This window comes from Mauremys reevesii, linkage group 6 (assembly GCF_016161935.1).
Source record: "Mauremys reevesii isolate NIE-2019 linkage group 6, ASM1616193v1, whole genome shotgun sequence".
Lineage (NCBI taxonomy): Eukaryota > Metazoa > Chordata > Testudines > Geoemydidae > Mauremys > Mauremys reevesii.
The window spans coordinates 103,508,442-103,535,875 of record NC_052628.1 but is presented as its reverse complement, the minus strand read 5'-3'; the positions used below and the strand labels follow the sequence as shown (position 1 = coordinate 103,535,875).

Sequence of the window (27,434 nt, the reverse complement as noted above, 5' to 3'; positions counted from 1 at the left end):
TTCGCGGGGCTTTTCCTGTCTACCTGACCACTGCATCCGAGTTCAGATTGCGGTCCAGAGCGGTCACTGCTGCACTGTGGGATAGCTCCCGGAGGCCAATACCGTCGATCAGCGTCCACACTAACCCTAATCCGATATGTTAATACCGATACTAGCGTTACTCCTCTCGTTAGGGAGGAGTACAGAAACCGGTTTAAAGAGCTATTAAAATCGATATATGGTGCCTCCTAGTGTGGACAGTTGTGGCGTTAAATCGGTTTTACGCTCCTAAAACCGATTTAAACGCCTAGTGTAGACCAGGCTTTAGCAAACACAAACATCCAACTATCTGTTGAGATATAGCCATAGCACGAGACCTTAAATATGCCAAACACTACCCAGAACTTCCCATGAGGCAGGTTATGGTCTAAAATTAAGAAAACCCTTATGGGTCACACATGACCACCTCATGTCTTGGGATTCAGCCAGGGAATGGCAAAGTGTGTGGACCTCATCTACCATTCCAAAGAAGCACATTATTACTGCCCCAACAAGCTGCCCTCCCAATTTAGACCTGCCATGCAGACGTTGGACCACATTGAGTCACATCCAAACAAACCACGGAAGGTGCATCTACTTCTGTGACTGCGCCGAGAACATCCAAACCACTGAACACATTATATCACAGGGCCTCAAATATGGATTCAAAAGTGAATCAGATGATATCCACAACATCACAAAGGAGAACTTGAAATGGTTTTTGGACCTACAACTGCAACTATAGAATGTTGATCTGCAGATTCTTTACGCACAAGAGAGCTCATGAGTACCTTACTCCAGAAGGAGTCCCATTGACATCAGTGGGATGAATCCTGGAGTAAGGTATTACATACACATAAGCGAATGTATCAAAATCTGGCTTTTAGGACATAAAATATGTCCATACAGCACAGCTTGCAATATTAGCACCATTTAGGGTGACCAGACAGCAAATGTGAAAAATTGGTATGGGGGCGGGGGATAATAGGAGCCTATATAAGAAAAAGACCCAAAAATCAGGACTGTCCCTATAAAATCAGGACATCTGGTCACCCTAGCACCATTTCTCCAAAGGACTCCACAGGTTGACACACAGCATAGGCGCAGGAAGTAGAAGTGTGGGTTGTGTCCAGCATCCTGGCCGCTGGCCCCGTGCCCCTGCCGCCCAGGGTCCCAGCTGCCATCCCCACTGCTGCCCAGAGGCTCCGCTGCTGGCCCCAAGTCTTGCTTGGCCATGGGTCCTGCTTGGCAGCTGGCCCTGCACCCATGGGCTCTGCTGCCAACCCCGTGGTCCTGGCCACCAGCCCCTCCCTCATGTGGGGTCTCAGCCACTGGCCCGGGGTCCCACCCAGCAGACAGGGCCCTGGGGCTCTGCTGTCAGCCCCAGGGTCCTGCCCCATTGCCAGCCCCACGGTTCTACCCCATGCTGGGGTTCTACTGCCAGACCCAGCAGGTGCCGGTCACCGACCCCGCATGCGGGGTCCTGGCTGCCAGCCCCACACCCAGGGCTCTGCACTCACCCCTAGCTGTGGCCCCAGCCTCCACTGCCTTACCCCTTTCCGCATCTCCCCCCCCAGAGCCTAACCCTAACTCTTCTCCCCGCCCCAGCTCTAGGGAGCAGTGAGGGGCACGGACAGACATAAGAGGAGTGCAGCGTAGCACCCCCACTCTAAAACCTGTTCCAGCACAACTGACACACAGACTGAGATCTTGAAAGCTGAAGTACATCTTCAATTTACACCTGAATGTCCAGTTTATTTGGCTGGAACCTGAGATGCGGAAGATTTTTTTAATCAATGAATCGATCTGAGTGGTGAGTCAAAGTAGAGAATTTAGACTACAATCTGCCCTTAGTTACTAGTGATCTGTAGTTGTGCAGATGACTGTCAAATTCAAAGTTAATCCATTTTTAGGACTGATTAACTATTGCAGAGCATGTGTCTAACAAGCTACTGCCAAAATCTGGCTAGATGAAGTTGAAGTCCCATCAGGTGATATTTTTTTTTTAACCTGATCTTCTACCGGGACCTGCCTATGGATGATTTTTTATCACTTTCATTATGGGATCTAAACATACTTTCAAGTTTTTTCAGACTTAAAAAGAATTCATTATTTTAAGCCATGCTAACTTCCTGGAGCACTATGGGACTCAAAATTGAATCTAAGTCAGTCTGTTCTAAGTGCAATGTAAATGAAACACCCTGTAGTAAAACCAGAGGTATCTGAAGGCCTTTATATCTTTACATTAAGAGCAGCCATGCAGCCAGAAATTTGGATGAATAGAATGCATGTGCACTAAGATTTTTTCCCATCAGCCTCTGATCTATACACAAAATGCTAGGGATTAGTCAAACTTTGATAAAATAAGCATGTTCGGAAAAGAAGAGAGAAAAAAAAGATTACTGCTCTGAGCGAGCCCCTATACTTGAAATTGTAGTTTGCTCTTTAGACGGAAGATTGTAGAGCAATATTAACTTCCACTCCCAAATTGGGACCCAGGGCAATGAAGGCCATTCAAAAATAAACATAATTTCTTAGACCATTGCTTTACTTTTATCCTCTGAAGCTCGTTTTGTTGATGTTGACTTGATTATCTGCTTTCATCGGCCTTAAAGAAACCATCAAAGACATGTTTGAAAAACAGTTTCATATTTTGGAATGTGGGCACGTTTTATAGTATTTTTGCATAATTATTCATGTTTAAGGTTTATTCAAGAGTTTTCATAAACCAAATTATTAGCATTTTAATATTCACATTTTGAGAATTTTAATACAATTCAAATATGGAGCTTTTGAAACTTTCCATGAAACATTCATGTTATCTACAATGGTCTCTGCCAGTGTAGTGTCTCACCAGCCAATCTGCATGCTGTGATGTGATCTGGAGCACAAGTATGAATCTAAAGGCAAGTTGACCTCTGAGTGGAGAAGGAGGCAGCCATTGAAGGAATAGGGGATGCTCTTTCTGAGTGCTTCCTGTGTGCCAGACAGTAATGCCCGAGTTTAAAAAAATATCCTGATTTTCAAAGGTTCTGAGGTCCTGCACTTTACATTGACTTAAATGGGCCTCACTGTTACTCATTACATCTGAAAATCAAGCCACATTCATTCTAGTGCCTAAATGTGGCTTAGGACTTAATGTTAACCCCCAAGGATTCCCAACCTGTAAACTGCTCCATTCAGGTTGGCCACTGATTATAATCACAAAATTCTAATCCACATTGGGGACCAAATCCCAAACCCCACTCACGTTCTCTACTTTTTCTGTAGGTTATATTGCAAGTAGGATATAGGATTTCTTCTCCAGAAATATAGCTTTGAAAAGTTAAGCAAAACATAACCTTATTCTCAGCCTTTTTCCTTAACAACTCTAGGAAAGTACATGCGTTGTTTAAATGTTCTCTGAAGTTGTGCATCATTAACAGTGCTTTTGGTACATAAGGTCCTAAGGATGAGATATATTAAGCAAAAGAGAATGTATACATATTTATACTTATAGTTTAGATACATAATTTTTGATACTATATGATACAAATCATGAATCACACCATTACTTGTGTATTAACAGTGCATTATTGATGAGGGACTAAAGATGATGTCTGAAATGAAACAGACTCTACTAACAAATTGTAAAACCTTTTGAAATTGGATTCCTGAGGGTTCCCCCATATCCTCCCAGATTTCAGCGTTTAGTTCATTCCAGCACGCCAGTTATTCCAGATATAGTGGATGAAGACCTTAAAGAGAACGTATTAACCCCTTCTGTCTTGATGACTTGGAGTAGGAAAACAAGCCTCTTTTTTGTCTGGGGAGTTGGTAGACTGCTTACTTCATCACATCCAATCCTGAGTCTGTTCTAATTTACTTCAATATAGCCCTCAATATTTCCCTTAATTATGACCTGAATTATTGCTTGACAACTACATGTGCCAAGAGGTACTCACTTTGATGCTGATTGGTGCAAAATATGAAATTTACAAGCCATTAAGAAGCCATTCTGTGGCATGCCCTGCAATTAATAAAAAGCCAAGCCATAATAAAATCCAATTAACTCCATGTCTGCATTTTAAACTCACATCTCACGGCAAGAAAAAAAAGGAATGCAAAGTCAAGGGTGGTGGTGGATAGGGGAGGGGAGGTGGAATAGAATACAACACCAGAAAGGAATGCCGAAAAGCAATCCTCTGCCTCAGCTAGTACATCACTTCTTATCTCCTTCAGCCATTTTAATTAACATGTTAATAAATTCCCTGATAGATTTAATGGTAAGTGACAATTGTGAGGTAGAGACTGTAATAAAACCCAACACAGAAAATTTGTAACTTGTAAAAAAAAAAATCATTATTGCCTAGTCAACCATAGCATATTTTTTTTCTTTTTTTTTCTTTTCTGAAGGGAGAGGTTGCTGTTTAGAAAAAGATTTAAACTTTAGCCCCCACATTAAGCAGAATTAATGATCTATTTGCTAAAATGCCATATATTACTTCCAGTTTATCCATCCACTGGGTAAACAGTAAGCATTTCTTGGTCACTATGATAGATTTGAATGCTGGCTGGGACATCAATCAGCGCTGGCAACTGATTAGTTGTTTGTGTCTTTGACAGGCTCTTCCATCTCACTGAATGAAAGCTTGCTGATTGCTCTCACTTCTATCCACATTCATTGCCCTCTACTGCCACTATATTATATGGCTAATGCTGATGGTGGAAAATCCTCCCTGACAAGTAACAGTGAATTTCTCCCATTCCCTTATCATTATATACACGTTACTCTGTGTTTCTTCAGTGACTGGAATTACTGAGTGAGATGGTCAGCAGTCACAGGTACTGCTGATCATGGTGGTTATATTTGTTAAAGCAATCACACACAAAAAACTATGTAGTGGCATGACATGTGCCTCACTGGTCATAGGCTAAGACTCAACTCTGTCAACTATGAGCAGGTTATCAATATAAAGAAAAAAATGATCATGTGATGAGATGATGCAACAGGATGCTTGTGAACAGGCTGACTGTGAATGAAAGAAGTGGGACTGAAGAGAATATGAAATTAAATTTCTTCAGCCTTTTCTTGTTGGAATATTGGCTGAAATTCTCAAAGCAGTCAAGAGGCTTTAGACACCTCCTTCCCATTATAATTAATGGAAAGGAGCTGTCTAAATGCCTTACACTTCTTTTTAAACATCTCAGCCTTTGTCATTAGTAAATAGATATACAAAACACATAACACTAAAGCTAATGCTGTACCCAATCTGTGGGTTTCTGAAACTGGATGGAGTGAATAGATTAGCTGAAGTATTTGAGGAAGTACGAAAGTTATGAATTCTGACTTTAACACCAAACATTGTTTGGCATATGTGCAACCCATGTGATTAAGTGTAAAGTAAAAAAAAAATGGATCATCAGTAATCAAGATCAGCAATGTTTTAATCAGTTCTGTGTGCTTATTCACTGCATCTGTCCCTGTAAAATCCTGGGACCTGGGGAATGCTGGCCAATCAGCACCCTCTCCCTCAGAGGACTAATGGGTGCCAGAGACTCCCATGGGAAGAGCTACCTATTGTCTCTGGGCAAGAGCCTCCCTACCTTGCTACTGTAACTGTCCCTGTGGTGAGGGCGAAGACTCATTGGCATGGTGCCGCCTACTGGTCATCCTGGGAATTAGCTTTTCCAGCCCAGAGCACCCTCTGCAGGCCAGTGTCTCACCTGCTTCTGGCCCCTATGTCCCTCCCAGATCCCGGTGCCCTTTGCCCAGGGGTTCTGCCCACCACAGTACACCCCCCCATCTGGGTCTCCCCTCCCAAGGGAACCCCCAACCCTCTAAACGCACCTTGCCTCAGTGGCTACTGCCAGTCATCATCTAGCCCCCACTCCCTGGGGCCGACTGCAGTCTGTAAACCACTCATCATTGGCAAGGGGGTTAGGATCTTCTGCCTTTGCCTATCTCTGGCCTGCCCCTCTGCAGCCCTAGTACCTATTTGGTCCTTTTAGCAAAGCCTACAGTCTGGGGTTTTTCCTGGCTGGAGCTCCCCAGCTCCCTCTGCCCTTCCCCAGCACCACTGTACCTCAGGTAACCTTCTCATCTTCCAAGCTGCCAGGCCCTTCTCTCTCAAGACGCTAGAGAGAGGGTGTATGTGTTAGCTTCTGGCCCACTGCCCTCTTATAAGCAGCTGTGGCTGCTTTCCCCATCAGCCTCCCTTTTCCCAGCTGCAGCCCTCTCCAGGGCTGCTTTAACCCCTTCAGGGCCGAAGCAGGGTGACCACCCTGCCACAGTCCCCCTTTCACTGCCAGCCCCATCAAATTACCCCTCCCACTGATGTGGGTGGGTGGCATTTAGATATACAGTTTTGCTCTCTCAGGTAGTCATTTGCTCACTGGAAATTTGGTCTTCATTAACGTATCCAGCTATTCATATGACAGAGCTAGGAAAAGAACCCATATTCTGAGTTCCATCCTCTGGCCACTCCCCATTTCTAGCCCTTCTCCCCCTGTTGCAGATAGTCTAGGTACTCCTTTGGTTACATGGGCAATGGGGCTCTACAGACAGAGAGAAGTGCACAGTGGGAAATTTTGATTTACAACATTTATTTTTAATATATTAGAACATCACAACCAGTGTAGCCCTTCAGCCTGGATTTTCTTCATAGCTGGTGGATTTATACAGACATTTAGTATGATGAGGTGGTTGGACAGAATCATTTGCTATAGTTCATACAAATTACTGCTGAGGGTCAGAAAAATAAACCTTACAACTACATGAGCTTTGGAATATCAGAGCCAATTTTGTAAAGAAAGAAACAATAGATGGTGACAGATTCAGTATTACAGCAAAATGAGACGTAGTCAGAAAACCATCAGCTCTTGTTCTATAGCAATTTTACTCAACATTAAATAGGAAGAACAACCCAAATAGTTTTTACTTAATTATTTTTTATGCCTTAACTATATCCTAGGAATTATAACTTTTGTGGGATTATTTTACTGTAAGCAACTGGTTAATTGGTTTACCTTTACAGCAAAGCATAGCAGAGGGTTTATTTCCCCCTCTAATGCTTTTATGTGGCAATATTATACATTCTAGAGTGTCTCCTAAGAGCTATGCTCAGCACGAGACCAGGAGGTTCCCATATCTTGAGGCTGATCTGCACTAACCTGGGCCCCAAGAGCCACCCTAACTGCTGACTATTTTGCAACCTCCTCCTTTGGGGATTTGGTTCAATTCTGTGTCTGGTCTCTCCTTCTGTGGAGGTTCCAACCTTTTTATAAATGGAAAAAAACACATAAAAGAGGCAGTCTCATTCTCTGATTCTTCCCCATAGCAGCAGCCCACACTGAAGTCTGCTCTCCCAGATTTGCTGGTGAGCTACAGAGTCCTATTCAAGTGAACCTAAGAAAAGATTTCAAGAGACAAGTGCATAACCTAATGGTTTGGGGGAAGGTTCAGGTTCTTTTTGTGTAGGTATAATATGGTTGACCCATTTTCAGTAAAATCATCATCTACGGTATACAACCTGTATTCATTGCTTATAAGATCATTACTAGCTCCCTAAATTTATTAAGTAAATGCCTGATATTATCTATATTTGTATTGTATTAGAACCTAGAGACCTTAGCCTCATTGTGCTAGGCACTGTGCAAATGTACGGAACACACAGATGGCCCCAGCCCAAAAGAGTAATTGCAGTACAGTTCAATGCAAATAATTGTTTTAATTAAAACTCGATAGGTACAAAAACAATTTTGTGTGGAATAGAAGCAAAATATTCCCCTTGTAAGCATGCTATGAGCCCAGCTACATACTCCTTCCACCTGAAAATCCCTCACTGAAATCAAAAGGAGCTTTTCTTGCATCTGAGTATGAACTTAGCCCCATAGTGATTAATTATTAGAGCTAGTTGAAGAATATCAGCAAATTATGTTTTTATGTATTTTTAGTGTTAATTGTTGAATAAATATTTGCAGCTGAATTTTAAGTAGTAGTGGTGCCCCCCCTGTTCAATGTATATTAGAAGCTGTTGTATACTGAAAAGTGGGATTTAGGACAACAATATGCATGTGACACTCATTTCTACATCCCCTTTGCATGAAAACTGGATTCTACCATCCCACTGCTCTCATAGGATCTTGCAAAGGAGGACATGCATGACATTAAACTTGTTAAATCTCAGTTTGGATAAGACTGAAATAATGTGGATCAATATAGCTTTAGTGTAACAAGCTTTTTGGCAAAGAACAAGGCATAGGTGCTGGAACTAGGGGGTTTGGGGGTGTGGCAGCACCCCTTGGCTTGAAGTGGTTTCCATCATATACAGGGTTTACAGTTTGGTTCAATAGCTCTCAGCACACCCACTATACAAATTGTTCTAGGGCCCCTGGAACAAGGCGTATTTGTTGACAGAGACCTTTGAGTAACCATCTTTCTAGATCTGCAGTTTATTAATTCCAACTGATTGAATCTATTTTTGGGCAGACTGTTAAGTTGTTACAACATCTAGGTGCTACAGTGATGGCGCTGCATACAAATAAATGAATAGTTATCAACAGTTGCAAGACTATCAGGGAACCATGAGCTCAGGTAGTGGCCAGTAAGGTACTGACACTGTAAACTCTTTCAGAGCAGGAACAAACTCGTTATCTCTGTGTACTGCCTAGCAGAACTGGGAAGCCTATAGGTGCTATCACAATACAACTAAATTACAGAAAAAGAAGAAAGAATACACAATATTTTTAATTTACATTTCAACATACAGGGCCATATCCTTATCTGATGTAAATCCATGGAGCTACACCAATTTACAGCAGCTGGGAAACTGGCCTATCTTATGTTATTGACTTGGGCTCTAAACTAAAGCAATTAAGAAATTCTTTCCAATTAATGTAGAAAAGAAAATAAGTTTGGGAATTATTTTGAATGTGAATGATTTCCCCACTCACATTCGTTTTTTTCTTTCATCCACTGTAAACAGAATTTGTGGTACGTACATATCAAATGGATAGATCTCTTCTTTGCAATATAAAGATGAACATCCAAAGCTCAGTTCAAAAACATAACAATGACAATTTAATTTGATAGAAGGGATACAGAGATACTATGCCGTATTCACATTTTGCCAGCGTAATGAACAATTCTCTCTCTGGGACTATTGGCTACAGATACAGTTTTATCATGTACTTAAAGATAAATAAACAGATATATGTTTAGATGGCATATGTTTCTTCATATTAATAGCTTGAGTCTAGATGCTCCCCCAAGTTGCCCTGCCCCAACTGTTAGTCCTGGATACCATAATTATTTTGTAAATATGAATCTGAAAGAACACCCTAATAGTAATATATATATACATATATTTATATATATATATATACATATATATATATATATTTGATTTCAATCGGAGCAGGATTGAGTCCAATACTTTGCAACACGTTTGTGTACTCATATCATTATTACACTTTTGTCTATGGAAATGTTGTTATTGATTTTACTTGAAACATAACTGGTTCCATTGGGTGATAATATGACCCAATGAATGCTAAGTATGGAGTATACCATGAATCACATAGGGGACTATTTTTAAGTGGATGTGGTAACTATAGTTTAGTACCAAACCCCACCTTAATTTACCACATGGTGAAAATATCAGTGTGCTACCTGATGAAGATGTCACAAATGAAATTGCATGCCCTATATGAGGTGTGCAGTTGCTATTTTTATGTGAGTAACAATGATCACCTTTTGTTTAATATAGCTGTGAATGACTTCTGTTTGACTATACATTTGAGTAACTTCTACTCTGGCAAACAACGTGTGTCATTTTTGCATTAAAAACAAGTAATAGACAAGTACACTACTTCCCCCCTACCTTTGTTTCATTATGAATGACAATATATGCTAGAATTGATGGTAAATGCAGCAATCAAACACGTTACTGCAGAAACTGACTTTTTTTAGTTCTTCACCCTGCCAGATTTCCAGCTGTGCTGATGTCCAAATTATCAAGGGAAGGTGTATGTAACAAAGGATGGTGTTTCAGAAACAGCAAACATGTATGCAAACTGCCTACATTGCATAAATAAACAGCTAGAAAACAGCTGTCTAAATATTCCTGCCTCTTGTGCTCTAAGTGTTTTTTAAACAAGGATCTCGCTGAGAAATGTCAGAGGTTCTACAGTAGCCTATAGTACCGCCAATGACAAAATGGGGTCATAATGCACAGAACAAAGCACTGAAAAATAAAAGATCTTGTTATTAATTGAGTGATAGGCTCTTCACAACATAAGAAACAATCCCTCCCCTAAAGTGTTCAATCTAAATTTGATAAGACACAAATACTGATGTTCATAAATGACAAGAAGAGAGTGGGGGAAAAGTGAGGGTGGCAGTAAGATCATATTGTTACTCAGGAGGGCATGTAAACATCCTGCTGGTTCTCTTGCCCCCTGTTTGAGTAGTTAAAACCTTTCTTCTTCCTTCATGTATTGCAGGGCCACCCACGGGGGGACAAGTGGGGCAATTTGACCCAGACCCCGGGTGCTGCAGGGGCCCCGCGAGCCCTAGCCCAGCTGCGGTCCGGGTCTTCGGCCAGCATTTCGGCAGCGGGTGGGGGGGGGCCTTCAGTGCTGCCGAAGACGTGGAGCGACTGAAGGGCCTCCCTGCCGCAAAAGACCTGGACAGCCGCCGGGTGAGTACAAGTGCTGCAGCTCCCCCGCTTTGCCCCAGGCCCCCTGGGTGGCCCTGATGTATTGTAGGCACGGTGGCAGCAGTCAGATTTTAGGACAGATCTCAATGGAGAAATCAGGATGAACAGCTTTAGGGAAAGCATTCCAGATGCAATATGGATGATGGGACAATGCCCCTCGGGAGGGGAGAGGAGGCGGCGAAGAAAGGGGTATTAAGGCTCTTGTCATTAGTGTCACAGGGGAGATACAGGGGATACACATAAAAGTAAATCAGATCAGAAATGTAGGCAGGGGCTGTGCAACAAAGGCATTGGGATGACAAGAAGAAAACTTTTGAATAAGATGTGCAGAACAATAAGGAGTTGGTGAAGAATCCAAAAGATAGGAGTGATGTCCAAAGCTACGAGCAAGCAATATAATTGAAGAATTCGAGGGAGTTCAGTGATGAGAGTAGTAGAATGCAGGTGTCCATGCCCCATTTCCACTCAATAGTTTATGTGCAAAAGTTTTAGGGATGGCTTTGAAATGTCATTTGTTGGAAATGGTACAGAGTGGGCTACCAGTTTTCTGCTCAATGAATTTTAAAAATACTATCATCTTTCCCTGTACATAAAAGTGTATCCTTTTCAAATGCTAGTCCTGGATACCATAATTATTTTGTAAATATAAAAGCTGAGAGAACAAAAAAGGGTTCTTAGACAAATCTTTTGGACTGTCCATATTTCAGATAACTCAACATATTTCTAGGCTAGCTTCTAGCTTTTCAGAGGGGAGGTAAGATGTTTTTCCTACATGCTTAGCCAAAAAGCTGAAAGATTTATCTTAACTGCAGTTGGCATACTTTCATGCCTAAATGGGCCCTAAATGTTCAAATGAACCTAATTTACCCAGAGAGGTAGACACTACTTAAATGTCTGGTTAAATTTCCCATTGAGAAAGTATAGACACAGATGACCAGTTCCCAATCACATGGTTCCTAAAGATACTTCCTACCATTTCAGTCATGTAGCATCATTACTTAATGTGTTATAAATGATGCTGATGTTATTAGTGTAATAAAATTAGCTTTGCCCTGCCTGAGAGAGTGTAATAGCTTTTACTACCTGAATTTAATTCAGTAAATTCATTTCTAATGTGCATTGGTTTAAAGCGTTGCCTTCTCACTTAAGAGGATCTTAGTTTTCAATTTAGTTCAGGAAGATTTTTTTTTTTTTTTTAATTCCAGTCTGTTGGCTGAAGAGATTCAAAGGAAAAGAAATAGTTAGGTATCAAAGTACATTTCACAAATTAAACAGAAGTTAGATGGATTTAAAGCCAAAAGCTAAAAATATGTGAATTATGGAGATAATATGTAAAGTAGGGTATTGGAGCCTTTGGGTGTGGTTTTCAATTTCAAAACACAGAAAGTGGCCAAAGAAGGTTTGGACAAAGTGGTAGTTGATGCCCAAACTAAAAAGAGGGGCTACAGGTTCATTGGCTTCTCCATCACTACCTGTCTCTCCCTCCCTTTACCAATTGATGTAACGGGAACAAAAAGGATCAAAGTCTTCCATCTCCAACCACCCTTCCTCTTTCACAATGGTCATCTGGGACATTTTAAACAAAGGATAGGTTCTGTGACCCTTTTGTTGTTTTCTCCCAGTCTCTCTCCCACCCCCAATCTAGCTTTCACCACACCAGCTAAGGAGAACATAAAAAACATAAGAATGGCTATACTGGGTCAGAACAATGGGTCTATCTAACCCAGTATTCTGTCTTCCGACAGTGGCCAATGCCAGATGCTTCAGAGAGATTAAACAGAACAGGGCAATGTATTGAGTGATCCATATGCTGTCTTCGTGTCCCAGCTTCTGGCAGTCAGAGATTTAGGGACACCTAGAGCATGGGTGTGCATCTCAACCATCTTGGCTAATAGACATTGATGGACTTATCCTCCATGAATTTATCTAATTCATTTTTGAACCCAGTTATACTTTGGCTTTCACAATATCCCCTGGCATTGTGTTCCACAGGTTGACTGTGTGTTGTGTGAAGTAGTATTTCCTTTGTTTATTTTAAACCTACTGCCTATTAATTTCATTGGGTGTCCCCTGATTTTTATGACATGTGAAGGGGCAAATGCCTGTTCCTTATTCACTTTTTCCTCACCATTCATGATTTTATAAACCTCTATCATATTCTCCCTTAGTCGTTGCTTTTCAAAGCTGAACAATTCCAGTCTTTTTAATCTCTCCTCATACGGAAGTTGTTCCATACCCCTAATCATTTTTGTTGACCTTTTCCAATAATATATCTTTTTTTGAGATGGGGTGACCAGAACTACATGCAGTATTCAAGGTATGGGTGTACCATGGATTTATATAGTGGCATTATATTTTCTGCCTTATTATCTATCCCTTTCCTAATGGTTCCTACTATTGTTAGTTTTTCTGACTGCTGCTGCACATTGAGCAGATGTTTTCAGGGGACTATCCACAATGACACCAAGATATCATTCTTGAGTGGTAATAGCTAATTTAGACCTCATCATTTTGTATGTATAGTTGGCATTACGTTTTACAATAAAAATGGCCATACTTACATCCGACGAAATGGGTATTCACCCACGAAAGCTCATGCTGCAAAACGTCTGTTAGTCTATAAGGTGCCACAGGATTCTTTGCTGCTTTTACAGATCCAGACTAACACGGCTACCCCTCTGATGTTTTACAATGAGCATTACTTTGCATTTATCAACATTGAATTTCAAGTTTTGTGAGATCCCTTTGTAACTCTTCACAGTGAACATTGGACTTAACTATCTTGCGTAATTTTGTATTATCTGCAAACTTTGCCACCTCACTTTTTATGCCTTTTCTACTGATCATTTATGAATATGTTGGACAGCACTGGTTCCAGTACAGACAGTAGAGGACCCCACTATTTACACCTCTCCACTCTCAAAACTGTTAATTTATTCCTATACTTTGTTTCCTATCTTTTAATCGGTAACTGATCCATGAGAAGACCTTCCCTCTTATCCCAGGACTCCCTCGTGCTGGAACTGGAGGGGGGGCAAAGGGGCCATGGTCCCCCACAGTTTTAAACATGGGATTAGTTTGGGGGCAAGGGATGGCATTGTGCCCCCAAACTGCGAGTCTCGGGCAAGCACGGAGCGGCGCCAGCAGAGGCTTCACTTAGTGGCAGGGGAGCGGATATCAATAGTTTGATTTCAATTACAACATGGAATACAAAGTGTACATTGGTCACTTTACATTATTATTTTTGATTATATATGTTTGCACTGTAAAAAAAGCTAAACAAAAGAAATAATAGTTTAATACACCTCATATGAGTGCAAATCTCTTTATCATGAAAGTTGAACTTACAAATGTAGAATTATTATTATTTTCACATAACTCCCTTCAGTTGTGTGAGCCCTTGTTTTCAAGGCAGGGTGGATTTTGCCTCAGGGACTCGGCCTGCGGCAGGGGAGGAAAGGCTGGTGCAAGCAGGCTGAGCTCACCAGGCCCCTGTTCTCTATGGCAGCGTTTCTCAAATCTTTTGTGCTGGTGATCCCATTTGGACTTAAAAAAAAAAAAATTGTGACCCCTCCACTAGAAAAAACTGTGATCCTCTACCTTCAGCCCCAGGGGCTCAGGGCTTCAGCCTCGTTCAGGGCAGCGGTTCAGGGTGCAGGGCTCCAGGCTTCAGCCCGGTTGGGGACTCTGGGTTTCAGCACCCCTCGGGGTGCAGGGCTTCAGCCCCCCTGTGGGCAGGGCTGGGGCTTGAAACGCACTCCCTCCCCCGCCTGCTGCCTCAAAAGTAGCGGGCTGGGCTGGTGCTTCACTAGAGCTGTGGGATAGGACTTCAACCCCCTAGTGCTGATGCCTCCCTTCCTGCCCAGAGGTATGCAATTAAGGCATTTCAAAAATTAACATGGTAATTTTGTTTTCAGTTAATCTCAGGTGTTAACTGCTATTAATTGACAGCCCTAGTTTCAACCAATTTGCCTGGTACTGAAGTTAGGCTTACCAGCCTATAATTACCAGGATCACCACGGACACCTCTTTTAAAACTTGGCTTTGCATTAGCTGTCTGCCAGTGATGTACTATAGAAGCTGATTTAAGCAATAGGTTACATACCACAGTTAATAGTTCTGCAAATTCATATTTGAGTTCCTTCAGAACTCTTGGGTGAATGCCTCCTGTCCTGGTGACTTATTACTGTTTAATTTATCAGTTTGTTCCAAAACCTCCACTGTTGACACCTCAGTCTGGGACAGTTCCTCAAGAGGAGCGTGCAGTTTGTAGGGGAGCACTGCTTGCCCAGCCAGCAATAGGAGGCGGAGCTCTTCTCCATGCTTTACCTCTGCACACCACTAATCCCCACAATGACTCACGTTCACCATCCTGGATGCAATTCAAACACTTCAGTCCATCTACCCTCCTGACAAATTCACCTTCTAGGTCAGAACCCCCCCATCATACCAACCCAGTTTCTGAACTCAGAAACCCCTCCCTGACCTTTACTGGTCCTGGAGAAACAGGAGCAGAGGCAGCAAGGCAGGACTGTTTATGCAGACAGCAGAGAACATGTGCCAAGAGCCCCATATCCCACTTCTGCTTGGCCTAATCTAAGTTAGCCATGCAAGGGCCTGGATGCAGCCCCCCTCAAATATTTATTTAAGGCTTGATATTTCTGGCAGGTATTGTGGGGTACTGCCAAGCACAACCCCTGCTGGCAAAGCCAGATTTATCCCCTTCCTTCCCTGACCCCAAGTGGGGCTCCTATACATCACCACACACCTCATTGCATATTGTCTCTGGATTTGGCTCCCTGGTGCTGTGCCTGAAACGGAGAATTACTTTCTTTGGTGCACACAGTACTCATCAACATTCATAGACTGCATTCTGGGGCTTTATCTTCCTCATCAAACACGATCATCTTTCCATCTCTTGCCATTAGCTTTAGAGGAGGCCTATTTGGAGAGCAGATAGATTTACCTGCTAATGCACTGATGTGGTTGATAGTCAAGGATAACCTGATAGAGAAAAAAGCAGGTTTTTCATTAGAGCCTTACTGCTCTTCTGCAATCCAGCCTGAGCTACTGCTAATAATAAAAGGCAGCTGGAAACAAAATTTACAATAGGAGTATTTACATTTCCAGGTAGTGAGCCAAAGAGCATTTAGATTAAATTAATTTCCATTGGTGTGCATGCTGGAGCATTTATCCCCAATAAATGAAAGTGGAAATGTGTCAGAGACTATTGGAAACTAGCCCATCAGGGTTACAGGAACCAAAACAGATGAGATAATGAATTACATTAGAAATGAGAAGGAGATAGAAAGGGATTTACTAGTAACTAAGCAGACAAAAAATTAAGACAAAGGCCTAGTTTGAGGTTCAGCACTATTTACCTTGTCCTTTTTCTATTCTGTGCCTGGCTTAGGCCTTGTAAAATAATGATGTAGAGAGATCAGCAGTTACCGTTGGGCTTTTAAACCTAAAATGTAAACTTGCCTTTTCCGTTTCACAGACATGCAGTCAGATTGAGAGAAATAACCCCACGCTGACAATACAATAGCTTCAGAATGTAACGTTTGCTTGTGTAACCCTTTTCCTTTGTTACTTATACCTCTTCTGTTTCACCTATCTAGTCCCTCCAAGCAATCTTCATTTTCTTCAGGAAAACCCACTATGGGGAGTGTCCATGTGAGATGGATGAAGGCTGCTTACATGGCCACTGCTTACCTATAACTTGCTTGGTTGAGCAGAAGAGATTTTTTGTGCTGTCCTGCCTTTCCTTTTTTTCCTGCTGCCCATAGCACCAGCCTACCTAGAATGAAGCAATCACCCCTCAGCCTCCCACGCGTCTCCTTTTAACTCTATTCTTACAACCTAGGCCTCCGATATCATAATGAGAAGTGGGGAAACTGAGCTTCATCTTTGCAAATGTGCTACCTATTGATGTCAGGAAGAGGTGATGCAAACAAATAACCATCAGATTGAGAGCTCAGTGTTCCACCTTTAAAACAGATGACCAGAAAGTAACAACTGAGTTGTAGATCAAACAGTGATGGCTAGAAATCAAAGCAAAGCATATACACAAAGCCAGGAAAAAAAAGTTAACTCCAAAAAACTTGATTGGGGGATGGGAGTTAGGGACAAAGCTTCTCTTTGAAAGGATTAATTTGAGGAAAGAGATGTCACTACCAGTCAGAAACACCAACACAAAATTAAGGCAATGTACCACACAAAATAAAATGGTCCTCAGCTAGCCCAAGATCTTAGATAACAGCCTCTTTGATGTGAGCAAAGGCAAACAGTTTCATTAGAGCCATGCTACTGAGAAACTGAGTGTGCAAGTGGCCCAAGCCTATGTGGAGGCACAAGAACTCTGAGCAGATAGCCTCACATTCCTATGGATTCCTAAGATTCAGCCAAGTTTAGAAGTGGGAGGGCACAACCTATTCCATAGATGTCCAACACCTCATCAACCAACCGAGTGAGAAGGAGAAACTCCCTGAGGGAATAATTACAGACACTTCCTCTTCCTTCCTTAGAGGCCCCCCACTGGTGGATTTTTCCACAGGGGAGAGATGCTCTGACCCAAGGTATGTATCTCCCTCTTTTTTCTTCCCATCAGGCCCTAAATACCAGAATGGAATAAACTAGTAAGACTTGATGAAAACAAGGCTATTTATTAGATTTTACATTCATTGCATTATTTATTATTTTATTATTATGGGACTTTGGAAAAAAAAACATACAGGGCAAAGTGACTGGACACTGATTTACATCAGTCTAGAAGAAAGTGAGAAGATGGGGACAATCTGGCTTCACTTCCAAAAAAGACATCCAGTGAACATTTTTGTGCCCACCTTATGAAAACTGGCCAAGAGGCTTCAACATGCTCTGTTTTATTCCATGGATTGCAGCTATTCATCACCTTTGCCTCCTCAGTTCTGTAGCCTGTGACAGTGTGCATAGGCTAATTAAAGTTATGGGAACCTCTGGACTCTGGAAAGCAAAATACAGATGAAAGACTTGACCTAATTTTTCTAACCTTAATGACAAAAAATTGCTAGAGTTTCCTATTAAAGAGTATGCACAAAGATTGTCTTTACTGAATGATACCTCGATGTTATGGAAGTATTTATGTTGTCAAATAAAAGTGAAACTGACTTCCTCCAAAAGCAAAAATGAACTTTTCCAGTATATTTACACAACATGACCTCAGGTCCATGCTATTGCTAAAATCTTCCATCTTTCTGGCTTGGGAAATGTCTGTTCATGATACAATGGTGTAATGCTTAGCCACTGACTACAAATTTGCATAGTTATTGCTATGAAATTACCAGAAGTCTTGGAGCACAATAACTTACTCAACGCTGCAGTTTATGCTGAATCTGGGCCATTTTGCTTTTTACAATGTTTGCACTTAAGAAACTTCTTTCATTTTGAGAGATACTACTTTCATTTTCCATTTTAAGCGTAGGGAATCTCTCAAAAGCCACAGAATCATTCCAAATTGAATAAATGTTTTAAGTGTTGTTATTGCGCTATAAATGTTACATAAGGGAGCACATCTGAGGTTATTGTATATAGAAGGGTGGGTTGGAAGGATGATCTTGTGGTTCAGTCACAACTGTGTCTGAATTCTACATCAAGCTCTGACACCCTTCTGGGGTAATTTTTAATTTTTCTGCACCTCAATCACCTCATCTGTAAATCTGGACTCAAAATACTTCCCTAATATACTGTGGTCTTGTGAGGGTTACTTTATGAATGTTTGTAAAGTACTTGAGATTCTCAGATGGATGGCAGTATACAACTGGAAAGAGTTATCATGGGTGCCTTAACGCAATGGAGATGGGCACATTAGAAATACGATGACAGATAAATAAACTGAAGAGATTTCTTCTGGATTCCAACATGCCTGTTCTTTGTGTCACATGCCAACAAACCCAGCTTTTAGATACCCAGAACAGTAAAACAAGAAAATGTTCCCCTTTGAAGAAATTCTGTCACATAGGTGATATAATTTTCCCTTCATATCCCCAGTTAGACTTCATGCTTAATGTCCTGTGCCCATATCAAGTCAATACACATAGGTTGTCCCATATTTCAGCAATGATCCCGTAAATAATGTACAGTGTGACACAACTATCTGATTACATGCTTGTGTGGGTTTTGGACAATGAATAACCATTGTGAAGTGCTATCCCATGTAAAATAATCTTTGTCCTGTCATTTTCAAACAGTTCTCCATCATTTCCTTAAAAGTTTGGTGGTCACCCTAAGCCACTGGAAACTGAAAAAGGACTGAAGAGATACCAATTTTCTGGCATACACACTGATAGTATCTCAGGAATTGGAGACAATAGATGAACTATATACTGTGGTCACCCTGTCAATCATATAGACTATTGCCTTAGTTAAATAGATAACATTATATACCAATGGGCAGCATTCCATATACTTCACTCTATGTACTAAAGTAAATACCTGAAGACTGCAGATATCAGGTAATGTTCTTTACTTACTGAAGGCATGTGGCAAATTTTATTGAGGGTGGTAACCATGCCTTCCAGATGAACTCCTGTCATCAGATGAGCTGACCTGTTTTGTGATCAGCTATTTTTTTCTTGCAGCACACCCAGCAGATACTCTCATGATAGCAGCTCATAGAATCATAAAAATATGGGACTGGAAGGGACCTCATTAGGTCATCTAGTCCAGTCCCTTGTACTCAGAGAGGACTAAGTATTATCTAGACCATCCTTGACAGATGTTTTTCTAATCTGTTCTTAAAAACTTACAGTGATGGAAATTCCACATCCTCCCTAGCTAATTTGTTCCATTGCTTAACGACCCTTACAGTTAAGAAGTTTTTCCTAATGTCTAACCTAAATTATTTCCTTTGTAGTAAACCCATTACTTCTTGTCTTGTCTTCAGTGGTTAAGGAGAACAATTCATTACCCTCCTCTGTATAAGCAGCAAAGAATCCTGTGGCACCTTATAGACTAACAGACGTTTTGCAGCATGAGCTTTCGTGGGTGAATACCCACTTTGTCGGATGCAAGTAGTCATCTGTATAACTCCTCTGTATAACTACCTTTTATGTACCTGAAGACTTTTATCATGTCCCCCCCCTCAGTCTTTTCTTCTCCAGACAAAACAAACATATGTTTTTCAATCTTTCCTCTTAGATCATATTTTCTAGACCTTTAAACATTTTTGGCATTCTCTTCTGGACTTTCTCCAATTTGTCCGCATCTTTCCCAAAGTGAGGTGCCTAAAACTGGACACAGAACTCCAGTAGAACTTTTTTTCTACTCGTCAATGATGAGTAGAATGGAAGAATTAGTTATTGTGTCTTGCTTACAACATTTCTGCTAATAGATCCAACAATGACATTTCCTTTTTTCCTCATCAATTGTACATTGTTGACTCCTATTTAGTTTGTGATCCACTTTAACCCCCAAGTCATTGCCGATTTTGTATTTGTGCAAGTGATTATTCCTTCCCAAATGTAGTACTTTGCATTTGTCCTTATAGAATTTCATCCTATTTATTTCAGATGATTTCACTAGATTGTCAAGATCATTTTGAATTATAATTCGGTTTTCTAAAGTGCTTGCAACCCCTCCCAGGTTGGTATCATCCACAAACTTTGTAAGTATACTCTCTATGCCATTATCTAAGTCATTTATGAAGATATTGAATAGACTCAGACCCGAGAGAAGTCTGCAGGACCCCATTTGATATGCCCTTCCAGACTGACTGTGAACCATTGATACCTATGCTCTGAGTATGTTTTTCCAACCAATTGTGCACCCACTTTATAGTAGGTTTGTCTAGGCCATATTTTCCTACCTTGGTTATCAGCTAGTCATGTGGGATACAATCAAAAGCCTAACTAAAGTTGAGATATCCCATCTACTGCTTCCCCCTATCCACAGGGCTTTTTCAACTGTTTCTGTTTCTCTACCATCAAGAGCAGTTCTATATATAACCAGTCAGAAAATGGTAATTTTTCATACAGAAAATTTTGATTTTTTGCTGAAACATTGAAAATTGAAAAACTTTTGCTGAAAACCAAAAACTGTTATGCAGAAATGTTGCAGCAGTGCTTCATGACAGTGGTCATTCGAGTGCTTCATGTCCTTATTTTCCTCTGTGGGACAGTCTCCCTGGCTGCACTACATCTCCCAAAACTGCTTTAATTTTCTGCTTTTTTGAGAAAAAAATCAAAATTCTCTGTGGAATATAGACTGTTTGCACAATAATTTATTTGGCTGAAAACCCAAAAATGGTTTTTACAGAAATATTTTGACCAGCCCTTGTTCTAACCACAAACTTGGGAGTGAAGACTCAAAAGCACTCTTAAATTTTGTCAAAAATGTGCAGCTCCATTGACCTCAATGGAATTACACTGATCGACATCAGCTAAGAATCTGGCACAGTCAGTATAACTGTATTATGAGACTAAACTATCATATTTATTATCACATGAATCTAGATATCACTGGAGATTGCTGCTCTTCCCTTTCAGTGTCAAAATCAGTAGATGTGGGATCAGAAAGCCTCTTGAAAGCAAACATTTTCTTTTTATGTTTGAAAAAATCAGGAGGCAGTAAGGTTGAAAAAAAATTCATAGGAAGTAGAAACCATTAAATCGATAATGTTGGGGAAGAGACATTTTTGTCCTGTCATGCTTCTAACAGAGCTGGTCAGTAATACAGATGAGTTTATCTTATACTATAAAGATATTCTCAGTAAAAATAAGGATACTAATAGTCCTGATTCCTACAACTGTTATGTTTACCATTGGGCAAAACATAATAAAACAAGAGGACATGAAAGTGGATCCACAACTCTCATATTTTCAATTAAAATGAAAATCACCATCAACTTCCTTTTATTGGGACTTTGTGACAAAAGAAATAAGAACGTTTTATTATTGTGTATATTGCCAGATCTGAAATAGAAGACAAAAATATTTCAAATTGTAATTCACATGTTAAGAGTGAGATCATTTCCAGAGCTGCAGAAGCTATACCAAAAGTGTCCAGGGAGGATGAAAAGCTTCAGTAATAAAGAGAAGGAGAGGGAAAAGACTAGTTATCTGACAATATTTGTCTAATTGGTTGGATAAGAAGACTGGAAACACTTATGGCTTTTGTGCTGGTATTATGTTTAAGACTGACTCCATAAGACACCAAAGGTCATATTTCTAAAAGCTAAGAGTCCACTAATACATTCTTAAAAATGCATATACTCTGTAATTACTCCAACTGGAAACTGGGAATTTGGATAACTGAACCCTCAAATGGGTAGTTTGGCATCTAACTACTCAGGATATACGTGCAATTACCTGACTTGCATGGGCCGTTGCAGATGCACATAGATATTTGGGGGGGGATGAGACTTTTGTGCCTTCTTTTTAAAACATGTGACACTTGTCTAATGGGAATGCCCTCTTCTCTTGTCAGTTTCCTGTAGCTGTGGCTTTTCCCCTCCAGACCTTAGTAGTTCTTCTAAACATTCTGTGGAACTTGGAAGGGATTTCCTTTATGTATAGAAAATACAAACTCCACCGCCTACTTCCAGTAATCCTGTCTCACACTGGGTGCAGACAGTGTGACCTATTGGTCAGAATAGGAATCAGGCCTAGTGGTCAGAGCAGAACCAAACAGTGGAAGTGGAGTTGTGGTTGAAGCCAGAGGAGAACTGGATTTGTGGTCAGGAGACTAGCCATGATCAGGACCAGGAGTCAGGGGGTTCAGTGAACAGTAGAGACTAGGGGTGCAGGGAACAGGTGCAGGTTGGACCAAGGACCAGTGCAAGCAGCAGGTCTGGAACAGCTGCAGGCATAGAATGCATTGAGCAGCCACTGTACTGCTGTTGCTACAGCTCTTAAATGAAGACCCATTGGCTCGTCTGTCCAATCAGGGAGCACAGTCAGCTAGTGAGAGCTTATAGGGTCCAGCTTATCTCATTGGGTTGCCAGCTGACCATGCCTTCAGCCAGCTGAGTTACTGACAGATCCTCTGTGAAAATAGGTACAACCACATGAAAAGCTGGGTGGAAAGAGTTGTGAGAAGGCATTAGCTCTATAGGTGCACTGATGGAGACATCAACAAAAGAGAAAAAGCTAGGGAGCACATGATGACATGTCATTCTCATTTACCCCTGTGGTTGTGGGTATGAAAGTGATTTATTCTGTTATTTGTTAACATGTATTAGTTTGTCCATGGTGTTGAGTCTCATGGATGAGCAGTCCTCTTGTATGCCCTGCCACTTTAACTAAATAGGTCAAAAATTGAATTGCTTGGACCTAATTCTCCTTTACACTAACGGTCTTTATAATGCTCTGGAGCAATTCCACTATCCTTTCTATCATGTGATTTTCAGCATCTCCCTACCCTTCTCTCCTCCCCACCCTTCTCTCCTCCCCTCCAGGCCTTCACCAAATCATGCTGCTTCTCCATCTATACCATTCCTAAAGTTACCTATACTCCTTCCTTTTCTGTCCTCTCTGCTAGTATCTTGACGACTGAAACCTCCTCCTCTCTCTCCCCAATCCTTCTCCCCTTCCCTCTCTCATCCATCTAGAACACGGCACTGAAAATAATCTCCTATTCCTGTTGCTCCTCTGACTATGTCTCATCCCTTCTACTCAGATCCCTTTACTGCCTCTGTCACTTTCTCCATCAAATTCAAGCTCCTTGTTCTAGTGCCCAAGGCTTTAGGCTCCTCCAACTCTCCTTTCTGGCTTTATAGTCTACCCACTTCTTTCGCCTGATTCTCCCATTCTCTTTTCCTGTTATAATGGTGGAAACATCAGGATTTGTCAAAAACTAAAACTGATAAGACACAGGATGGATCAAAGATGACCCCAAGGTTGCAGGCTTGGATGACTGGTAGGATAGCTCACCATAGCATGAGTATCTGAAGAAGTGAGATGATTTAAGGGGGAAAGATGAGAAGCTTATTTTTTGATGTGTTTCACATGCGGTAGTGACAGAATATCCAGAAGGAGATATCAGAGAGAAAGGCCTATGAATAATAAATGACAACAACAATAATGCACATGAAGAAACCTTTTGTAGACTATTCCTGTCTAGCAAATTTGCTCCAGGTAGTTAATACTTTACTACTGTTTTCTTTGCATTAACTATTCGGTTGGGAGTGTAGCACCTATGTGCCACCTAATAGAGGACAGAAAAAATATATATTTATTGTTTTCCTTGATAAATACTAGAAAATGCATTTTTTTCACTATTATCCCTTAGATTTTCAGGAATGGGTTTTCAAAATTCAGTGCCTAAGCTGTACCAATAAACTGTGTTTGCTCATCGGCGAATAGATCTTTAGGCACTTAGAGTGAAAAAAATGTGTGCTTTGCATTCACACTTGTATATTTTCTTGCAAGTTCTAAAACATTAAAGTATATCCAGCAACAAAAGTGACTGTTACATAATAAATAATACCAATACTAACAATACTACTACTACTAATAATAATAATAGGAAAAGAGGAGGAAGGTGATAAAGACTATACATAGGTTCAAAACTCTAAACTCATTGTACTCCAGTGAGCTCTCAGCAAGTGTGAAAACAAAAGCAGGAGTATCTATTTTGTCCTGTCTATAATATTAGAATAAAAGGTAGTGAAATTAAATACAGCACATTAGATTCAAGTATAAATGTTAACTTCATTCTAATGTATTCAAAACCAATTACAGTTTTCCCAAGACAGATTATTAAAGCTGCTTGATATATATAAACAGTTCTGGGGAACTGCTTCTTCATGTGAAATCACGTGGGTCATTTATTTTTGCCAAAAGGATTTGTAAGAAACCTGTAGGGATTCACTACATAGGTGCTGACCACTGAATAGAAACTACTAATTGAGAAAAACAAGGACATGCTTTTGGATGCTCATTAGCTAAGAATGTCATTTTCTGCAGGATTCAACTAAGGCAACCTTTTCACAGAAACTAGAGCAGAAATGTCTGCCATGAATGCTATACATTCCATAATCACTGCCTAAGAGCCCCTCACAAATAATTATTATAAAGCTTTCACATTTAATTGTTCTTCTTATTAAAAAATGTGTAGAATCCTACCGACTTCAGGAAGAAAATTATTCAAATTGCCTTTGTCATTATTCGCAAGCCAATACAGGGCAAAAGCATTGTCGTGTTAAATTATATTCTAATGAAAATTAAACAAGGAGGGCCTACATCATGAAATTACATTCTAATTATAATTTAAAACAGGGAACTTGCATAATTAAGAAAGCCACAGTTTTTCATTTATGTACCTCAGTGGTGCCATGACTAATTAAGTAGCGTGCATGAAAGTTTGAATGCACTCTTTTAAAAACTGAAGGACGAATTCTGCCTTGGACTGAGACCTCCCTTACTGCTCTTGCATGGACAAAACCAAACCTTGGGAGCAGGTAGGCAGAGAAGGGCCAGGAATGGGTGGATCCTTGGTTTCATTTCATGTGCTGGCCTGTACAACTGAGCCACTGTGGAAGTGTTGTAACTTACTGCTGGTGTAGGCCAGCAGGAAATTATTACCTCTATGGAGCAAAGGAGTCTCAGGCAAGGAATTGACCTGGGGTGTGTTGCTTAGCCACAATGTCTCCCCAGGTCACTTTAGGGTTGATACAGTTTTCATTCAACCTCTTGCTTTGGGTGGTGTCTAGAGACATGATCTAGGCCACAGAACCTTTGACCAGGTTTTCAGAGTTCAATGAATGGGAGCTGTAAAAACTCAGCACCTCTAGTCTTTTAATTAGTATTTTGGGGCTATATAGGTGGCCCCACAGTGAATAATTTGCACTAAGAAATACATGAAGTTGGGAGAATACAGCATAAAAATAATTCCATGAATATTCACTCAAATCTAAAAAAAAATGTTTGAGCTCATGTCTTTTTTTGTTTACTTTTCATAAACTTTCATGTGAGTTTTATTGCATAAACATTTGCAGAAATAAACTTTAAGCTTAAATCGTCCAACAGCCCACGTAGTGAATTATAAATTTGCACACACAGGTATAATAAACCTTCCTTTCTTCCACCATTTGTCTATCTTGTCTAGTTTATAAGCAATTTGGTCAGGGGTTGTGTTTTACTACATGTTTGTGCAGCACCTAGAACAATGTGCCATACTGTTTGTTGGGGCCTCTAAGCACTACTGGATTACTACTACTACTAATAAAAATTATTATTACTACTCATAATAGTGTTACTGATCAAAATAAACTTCAGCTTTATGGTCAGTCTCCTGTAATGACCAGACTTTCCCTGTGTGACTTGGGCATGGCCTCAATGGATACATGGTTCCAGATGGAAAAAGAAATCAACAATAATCAAACCAGAAAAAAAACAGTGTGAGAGCAGAAAAATCATTAGTCCCAGGAAAAAGCCCTGGCTGATATATGCTAAAACAATCTTTGAAGCTATAAAACTGGCTTAAATAAAGACAATTAATAATGGAGAAAGTGAAAAATAGCAAGTGTTAGCATGGTGGGCAAAACTGGAGCACTCTGTGTCAAGAAAGATAGATCACATGAGGCAATCACATCTGAAAAAAAGGAGCTAGAATAAACTCAGCTAAACAGGGTACCACAATCTGTGATCCACAGTTGGTCAGTGAAAAGCAAGTCTCTCCCTAAAACTTACCCCAATTCTAGAAAAGGCATTTGTGTATAGTCTGAGAGCTTAAAGGTCTCACCTGTCCCATAGGGAGGGAATTTTCTTTCTTTTTACAAAACTTGATGTTCACACTGCAGGGCAGGAAATCTCCTGAGGGAAGAGATTAAATTGTAAATGCTGAAAGACTGTATGAAACACCATCATCCTTTGCGTCTTCCTTGACACATATTTATATTTGATAATGTAAAACACTGTTTTGCAAGGTTACCAAGAGGGAAAGTGGGCTTCTGATTAAGTTACACCCGCAGAATGTCACCTACATACATATGGCTATGATTAGCAGCAATTGCTATGCAATCACTCATGAGAATGATTGCATGGTATTTGTGGGAGAAATATTACAATGCTCACATTTCCAGAAATCTTATTTGTAGGGGACAGAGGCGGCTTCAGGCACCAGCACGCCAAGTGCGTGCTTGGGGCGGCAAGCCGCAGGGGGCGCTCTGCCAGTCGCCACGAGGGCAGCAGGCAGGTTGCCTTTGGCGGCATGCCTGCGGAGGGTCCGCTGGTCCCACGGCTTCGGCGGACCTCCCGCAAGATACCACCGAATTTGCGGTACCAGGGACCTCCCGCAGGCAAGTCGCCAAAGGCAGCCTGTCTGCCGTGCTTGGGGCGGCAAAATGCCTAGAGCCACTCCTGGTAGGGGGAAGTCTCAATGGAATGAGGACAGATTTGAAACACTTACACCCTGGAACCAGTATTTGAATTGCAGCAGGGTTTCTTCAGTCCTTCTTCTTGAGATAGATATGCTGAGTTCTCTGCAGTTTACTTTGTGCAGATCTTTCAGATGATACCGTAGAACAAGAGTTCCTGTCTAATCTGTGTGGACATTAAAGATCCTATATTACTTTCTATAAGGGTGGATTAGTCCCCTGACCAAAAATTTCCACTCCATTTCACTGGAGTATCATGTGTACTAATTAGAACCATAGAACCATGAAACTAAAGGAGAGAAGGTATCTATTAGTACAGATGGTCAAAAATTTTCAGGGAAAATGAGTTTTTGGCAAAAAAA

At 40.8% G+C, this 27,434-nt stretch overlaps 1 long non-coding RNA gene across 1 annotated transcript in view; it reads right to left on the bottom strand.

The window, feature by feature from the left end:
- Nucleotides 1-17,442: 17,442 nt before the first annotated feature.
- Nucleotides 17,443-27,434, bottom strand: part of LOC120407454 — an 85,408-nt gene continuing 75,416 nt past the window's right edge. Inside the window, exons 2-4 of the long non-coding RNA XR_005599983.1 lie at nt 27,105-27,238; nt 26,439-26,509; nt 17,443-17,702 (exon numbers count right to left, since the gene is read on the bottom strand). This is a non-coding gene — a long non-coding RNA (uncharacterized LOC120407454). The remainder of the gene's footprint in view (nt 17,703-26,438; nt 26,510-27,104; nt 27,239-27,434) is intronic.